The sequence below is a fragment of the Hirundo rustica genome, chromosome 3 (assembly GCF_015227805.2).
Source record: "Hirundo rustica isolate bHirRus1 chromosome 3, bHirRus1.pri.v3, whole genome shotgun sequence".
NCBI lineage: Eukaryota > Metazoa > Chordata > Aves > Passeriformes > Hirundinidae > Hirundo > Hirundo rustica.
Window position 1 is genome coordinate 30883381 of NC_053452.1, and position 7824 is coordinate 30891204.

Below are 7824 nucleotides of genomic sequence, written 5' to 3' on the forward strand. Positions count from 1 at the left end.
AATTAATAACTGTGGCTTTGCTACACTAAGTTCAGAATAACAGAAGACATAAAGATATCTGAGAAAAATGGTTCTAACCTAGCTGTAGTGAGAGCACTTATGTGATAGTACAGACTCTCATTAGTTTGCGGGCATCTGAGAATGTTGTGCCTCAGTTTCCCAAAATGCTAAATCCACTAATATTTGTAAAGTGCTTGGAAATTTTCCAGAGGAAAGTGCTGAATACAAACAATAAATTGCTGACTTTATCTGCTATATATATGTGATTTATCCTCACATTTTTATACAGTGTATGATTGCAGACAAGAAAATATTCTCAGCATTTAACTTCTGGTCAAATAAGAACAGTCCATTGATGTGACCCAGCTCCATCAGAAACAGTCTGACTAATGGTCATACAATACCCACAGCATTCAGGGTTTTATCTTAAACCAATGGTAAGTACAGAACTTGCTGTATTGTAGGCTGATGATTTCTTGACTACATGTTTTCAGAGAGAATGGACTGTTGTAAAACACTTGGGGGAAAACAATGAATTTATGTTAAAGAGAAATCATGTTGCACCTCTAGAGGAGTCGGGGAAACTTCTGCGCAAGGATCAGCAGAGACAAAGATGCTTAAACAGTTCCCCAGTTGTTTCATTCCTTCTTGAAAAGGTTGTTTGCTTTGACCTGACAAGCAAAGGAGCAGAATTGGCAGGCTGTTGCAGAACAACATGGATTCCCACGTATTTCTGTCACAGCCTTCTGGAGATTTGAAAGGAAACAGATGGCAGTGCAGGACCAAGAGCGTGCAAAGAGATTAATGATTTTTAAAGACCAGCATGATTTACTTAAAAATATCCTAACTTCTTTTATTATTATTTTTAAAGCACTGAGCTTTCCTGGAAAATGGAAGAACACAAAATATTTGTTAGTTATGAAAGTATCAGCAACAATATGCTACTGATCAGTATGCCTGTTTGAAATGTTTTAAGAAATATTTAAATGCAAAATAAAATACAAAACATCCCCAAAAATAACTAGAGAAGGGTTAGGAAGTTAAATCTTTTCTGAAAAAAAAGTCACTCTTTGTAATCCACTTTTCAACTGGGGAACCAGCAGAGATGCTGATCTCCTTTTTCAATATGGAGAAGACACAGACAGTGTTAAAATGAAGGTATAATTTCTTCACATGTGTTCCTGACACTTAAAGGAGTCCAAAATATGAATAAGTTTGTGGAGGTTTGTGATGTGTCTGGTCAGCTTCCTCAGTCAACATCTCACAGATATGACTTCCTCTCCCCTGGAAAGCTGAAACATCAGAGGATCTTCACATCGCTTTCTCTCACAAAGACCACAGAAATATAAAATTGACTACATAGAGTCAGAAGTCCATCTAAACCAGTACCATATTTCCAAGTAAAGGTCAGCTGCAGATGTTTAGGGAAAGCATGTAAAAATACCAGATACAGTCTGATCCTACCCCTGCTTAATCCTTTCAGTTGTTTAGGACTTGCAGATGGGAATATAGCCAGATTATCATGTTTAATAGCTACCAGTGGACCCATCCTCCAAGATTTTTCATCTCTTTCCATAGCTTTGTCTTAGGAGAAGAGAATATTGCCCTGTGCTCTTAAACCTTCAAATGGATTCTTCCATGATTTCTTCATAATAAATCCAACCTGGATTGTGTTCCTTGGCAGAAGTGTTCCTTCTCTTTCATGTGTCTGTGTTTGTGTATATATTTTATGAAACTGTCCTGGGAACACATCTTCACATCAGATCTTACAATGTTAAATTGGACCTGATCATATTCTTCAAAGAGGAACAAGGGACTGTACAAGTTTCTATCTCTTAAGACTTCACAGCTCTTAAGACTTCACATTAATTGAATTCTTTACGCAGCTAAAAAGACTGCCCCTCCAAACAGCAAGCAAAATGGAAAGCCCCCCAAATCAGGCTTGTTCACTGTCTTAAATAATAAAAGATATAAAACAGTAGAAATGAGTTCTTGTTTGTGCCTCCTTTATAAAAGTACTATACCAAGGAGACAAAATAGACTTGTTGGGACTCACAAATCAGTTTTGTCCCCATTTCAAAGAGCTAGGCTGGCATGTCATTTTGGGACACACTAAAGAAAAAAATACTCTCCCACAAAAACAAATGTGAACTTCAAAATTATTGAGCAGAAATATCAACTTCAGCAATTATTACTGTGAAGGCAGCAAGCATCTGTTATTCAGGAAAGAAGCCTATTTCTTTCTTGTTGCCCAAGTTTTTCTCAGTTCCTCAAGGTTACCTCTATTTCCATTTTCACACAGTCTAAACACATCCTTCTGATCTCCAACTCCCATTCCTTGAATTCCAACAAGTCTTCTGATTTCATCCTTTTCTTATCTACTTCCTTCTTTTTACCTTAAGTCCTTAATTTTTAACTCCAGAAAAGCCTTATCACTGGTATAAGCCTGTCGTACTGTCAGAATAACTTTTGTACTAAATCAAAAAACTCTGAGCTTCTCCTGGTCAGTTTTGCTACTCCATGTTACAGAATCACAGAATCACAGAACATCCTGAGTTGAACGGAACCACTAGGATCATTGAGTCCAGCTCTGGGCCCTGCACAAGACCATCCCCAAGAGCCACACCGTGTGCCTGAGTGCAATGTCCAAATGCTTCTTGAACCCTCTCAGGCTGGTGTTGCAACCACTGCCCTGGGGAGCCTGTTCCAGTGCCCAACCATCCTCTGGGCAAAGAACTTTTTTTTTAATATGAATTTAAACCTACCCTGATACAACTTCAGGCCATTCCCTCAAGTCCTGTCATTGGTCACCACAGATTTTTGTCCTGTGTCTAGCTAATTCCTACTATCAGAAGACATTATCTGACACCACAGAGTTCACCAGAGAAGGCAAAATCTCTAGTGTTGAAATTCCATGTAGAAAACTGAAAATATAAATTTAACAGGGAGTATGAATTTTGAGCAACATACAAACCAGACACAAAGGGAGGGAAAAAGCTTGTTTGACTATCACCAGGTACCCCTTTAACACACAGCACTAAGATATCTTGAGGCTACTCTACCAATAGCACTGCTCAGGGTGTGATGTGTTTATGTGCATGTGCCTACGTGGTTCACAGCAAATCACAGCTGGGTACATCCTGTCAAGAGAAATAGACCATTAGGACAGGACTGACACACCAAAGCTCATGGGAGCTTCCAGCAACATCGGACACATTTCTCTGTGGCTTCCACTGCTGTAAACCAGCAGTAGTTTCACGGACCTTCAGAGAGTGTGATTACTGTGATGGAAGAAGTATGTGAGCAGAATCAAATGCACTCTGTAGACTTGCCCAAGTCCCTCGGCTAGCATTTCAAAAACAGCTTATAATTTTGGCTGCCTCAATTTTTGAGAGTCTTGGTGTCTTAAAAGACACTAAAAATATAGAGCCAAAATTACAGGTTACGTAGCACAACTTGGGCCTCAGTTTCTCTGTACTAAGTTCTGATGTAATTTGGATTTACTTAGAATTGAAGCATGGAGTGTTTCTTGAACAATACAAAGCTACAGAAAATTTTCACTAGATGAGAGCTGACTTGCACTCTGTGTCTCAGGTGGCTCAGGCTGGAGGATAACAATTCCTTGGCCCGATAACGACACAGACTTGTGCCAAACAGAAGTAATGTCAATGTTAGTGGAATTGCAGAAATATGATAAATTATTCAGACCTACTGCATGTTAGTTTGTATACTGAAAACTACCAGTTTTCTGCACATGACTGAGTTCAAAGGAATGTGATATTAGGGATCACAACTGACAAATGGAAAAGCCATATGAGACACCACTGTCAATAATCAACAAACCAAAAAGCATGGGAAAATACACATAAACTCTTTCATCCAATGAAAATAAGAGCAGTCAGCTTTCTTTTAATTTAGGAACATGCTGTGCTTGCCTGGGGGTTGCAAGGGCAGGGAAGCGGAGAGGGTCAGCTCTCCATAGGACTGACCCAGGTTTGAAAATTCACAGCAACTAAAGTGCTGAAAGCCAAGCCTCCCACACATCCTTCCCCTAAGTGTCAGGAAATAGTGTCCCCTGATTGCTCAATCTCTAAGTCAGATGGCTGGCCTGGAGGGACTAGATGGGTTTCTTGGATACCATCGGACCTTGGGGGAATTTTATATCAACTAAAGCAGATGGAGCAAACCCAAACAATTCTGGAGATCCCTTCAAGATGCTGTTGAACTCTTGATGAGCCTCCCTGTCAATGAAGTACAGTAGGTTCACCCCATATCTGTACTTGGTAAGAAAAATTTTTGTGACTGATTTTCAGGATGAACAGAACTACACATAAGAAGCACAACTAAAACAAACAGCAGTGATAGCAGTAGACAAGTGATATGGTGTGGTAAAGCCACTAGGATATCCAGGGAATTTGCTTACTCAGCGCTGTGAAACCATGAGACCTCACTTTGTAACATATAATATAGACTTTTAAAACCTCAGGGTTATACTGACTGTCATAAGCTGCAACAGGCAATAGCTTTCTGTTCCACAAAACAAAACTGAAAATATGCCTGCCTTGTCCATACTGTATTTTTTAATCTTGCTTCCAGGTTAAGTCCATCCATAGATAAACTAGCAATTTCCTGGCTGCTATAATCTCATCCAAATTCAAGGATGCTAAAACCCATGCATTCTCATTGGACCTGAATTTATGTTCTGTCAGATCAATATCTTCCATCCCATTTTTCTTCTCAGCCTTCCACTCAGTGTGCAACTTTCCCATTGAACCACAGTAGACAACCCACAGGGAATTTCCAGACTCGAAAACCCCTGCAGGTAGCGTTGCTAACCCGTTGGATGCTGAGCTGAAGGGGAGAGAGAGGAATAATGAGACAGATGGGTAGCAGTCAGATGAAAACACCCCAAATATGGAATTATCCTCCTTAGTTCCTCTTCTTACCCTCTTAGCTTTCAGCAGTTCTGAATATATTAGTCCTGTGTTGCCTAAAGTACTTCACAGAGACTAACTGTTGAACCAGGTAAAAAGTGTTTGTGCCTCCAAACACTTACCTTGGCTGTAACAGCTCTCTCTCTCTTTTTTTTTTTTTTTTTTTTTTTTTTTTTTAATTGGGGCATAAAGGTTTCTAACAAGTTACTACAGTGCTTAAGATTTTTTTTTTTTTCCTTACACATTGCTGGCCAATGTGATTAGGCTTTTTTTAAGAAAAATAGTTTCTTGAAAAAGGAGCTGCTAGGCCCACTGGAAACAAAATCTAGTAAGAAATAAATGGGGTAGGGGGAAAATTTCTGATATTTCATGGGAAAGTAGCTCAGATCCGAATATGGTACCTTCCAAGTCTGAAGACTTCACTTCCAAAGTATATCCCTGCAGGAGCTGCTTTTGAGAACTCATGCTCCCTTATACATGCATCAGTACAGTTGCTTATTCTCCAGATCATGATTTGCATAGCATGGCATCCCTTCGTGGGGACTAGACCTTGACCACCTGCCCAGTAAATGTTATCCCCATTACCTTAGCCAGCACAGTTATTACATCAACATGCAGTTGTTTTCAGCACAGCTAACTACACTTGCTTAGTTTCATTGTGCAGTGGAGATCCCAGTAACACACCCTCCTCCCAGCCCTCAATTTTCTCCTTTATTTCCTTCTCCCTGGCCCACTCTGCCACCCTCAAGAGGAGAAGTATTTGCAGATTTTTTCCATTATTGAAACAGCCTGATGCAGGGAATGCTGACTTGCTGCAGCCTTTCTTGTGACTGCTTGTTGGCTGAAACCAATTGCTAACAGCATGGGGCATCGCATTGTGCAATTCACATGGCTTCTGCTCCTCAGCTCAGCTTTGTGTTTATGCTCAAGGGCATCATCTCTCCTTCTCTCCTTCCAGCAACTGCACAGGCCAACAATGCTCCTGCTGGCCAAGAGTTTTCTACAGTTACAAGTGCTTGCAAAGTGTGTCATCTTCATGCAGGAGGCCTCAAATTGTTTCTGGGGAAACAAACTGCTTCTGTTATGGGTCTCATTAGAGAAGATGCCAATAAAGAGGACAGCTGCCTACACAGCTGTCCCCACAACTGCTCCCTTCTCCACTTGAAGAAAGAATAGACACCCAGGTGTGGGTTTGGGGAGGTAAAGTTGATTAAATGCAGTGTTGAATTTTAATTGCAAATAGATACAGCTGTGTGCTCCACTGAAAACATCATCTTCTTATGGAGTAGGCTTGGGAATCTCTGGACTGCAGAGGGATAAAAAAAAAAAAGTTACTAAGAATCACTAGTTTTAGTACGGACTTTGACCAGGTGTCTGTATCAGTATCTGCAGTATCACATTCTCCTTGTAGTAGCTGGCTTGTTCATGTATGACCCTGTTACATCTAGGTTTTAGATGTGAGAAACACCTCTTTTCTGCAAAAGCAGAAGATTCTTTGGAGACCCCTGAGTATCAAGCAAGTACAGGCTTGAGGTGCTAAATTTGGCAGATTTAGCCAAGTGATTCCCCTTACTTGTTAGTATTTTTATCACAAGTAGCCTAGCAGAACGGGACAGGACTTCATTGTCAGGGGCCAAGGAATTGCCTATCAATCTCATAAGGAAAGAGGAATGGCTTGCTGCACAATATGACAATGGTTTAAAGAGTTAAAAAAGAAATCCTACATTGCAGAGTTGCCTAAGGAAGTTGATTTTTGCCTAAGGCTTATTTGGGATTTTCCTTCTCTGCAACCAGAACATGAAGTAGCTGAATTTCAGTTAATTTTTGTAGTCTCCTAAAGATATGACCATCCCCTCCTCACTGTCCTCAGACCTCCCTCATCCCCTGTCAGCCCTATCCACATATAGAACAGTGCAAAAGCCTGCACTGCCAGCCTCTCTGCATACCTTTGGGAGAAGCAATCAAGCTAAACCTGAATTGAGTGTGCTGCCAAGCTGGCTTCAGGATATTTCAGAGGAGAAAAAAAAAAAAAAAGAAGGAAGAAAGAAAGACGATCAGTACTTGCAGGGATTTGTTCTTGAAAACAAGCGAAAACATGAGAAGCTTTGCTGCAGCAGCTGCACTTACACTGTAGTAGCCGTGTCTGCGTGGATCCTCCCTGTTCTGCAGTCCCGTAATCCACACAGAGAAATGCCTGTACTGTTCCTCTTGCTGGCACTGCTGTTAGAGTGAGAATGGAACTGCTGCTGTTTTCACTTTCAGACCGGCCTCTCTCTCCAAATCCTCTGACGTCAGACAGCCTGCAAGAGATATTTATGGAATGAACAATCTAAAAGTTTATCTAGGTAGATTTAAAACTGTGGGCTGGGGGGGATTTGTAATATTTGCCCTCTTGGATAGAAAACCCATCCAAGGGGTTCAGGTAGGAAACAGTGGGGGACTACAGATGTGGTTGTATAAGTCCCTGGCAAAAGACAATACCTGTACTTTTCCATCCATGGTATATTATATCCACACCCAGGACGTAACTATCTGTCTTGTAAGTCCCCATTTGGAAAGTGGTTTTTCAGTCTCTCAGCTGTGTTTAAACTGAGTTTGAATCAAGCATGACATAGAGGTCTCTCACAGACACACTCCAAACCCACATCCCTCTGCTGTGTCCAGGAATTGACTGGATTTAACTAAAACAGGACTGAAACAAGCCTTCCAAGTATCTTGTCAACATCCCCTTTCAGTTTGCCACTAACCCTTTTTAGCTGGATTGTTTTCCCAAGCATGTGGGCAACTTTGGCCATCTTCCCTCCTAACTTCAAAATATCTTCTCTAGAAGTGTGGTATCTCAGATAAATACCAGCTCAGAAAATTAACTTATTGTTTGATCTCTATTATG

General features: G+C 40.7%; 1 protein-coding gene across 1 annotated transcript in view; it reads right to left on the minus strand.

The window, feature by feature from the left end:
- The window catches only part of DAAM2 (dishevelled associated activator of morphogenesis 2), a 197814-nt gene extending 190656 nt beyond the window's left edge, over positions 1 to 7158 (minus strand). Inside the window, exon 1 of the mRNA XM_040058620.2 lies at positions 7062 to 7158. The gene's annotated coding sequence lies outside the window, so the exon portion shown is untranslated. The remainder of the gene's footprint in view (positions 1 to 7061) is intronic.
- Positions 7159 to 7824: the final 666 nt, after the last annotated feature.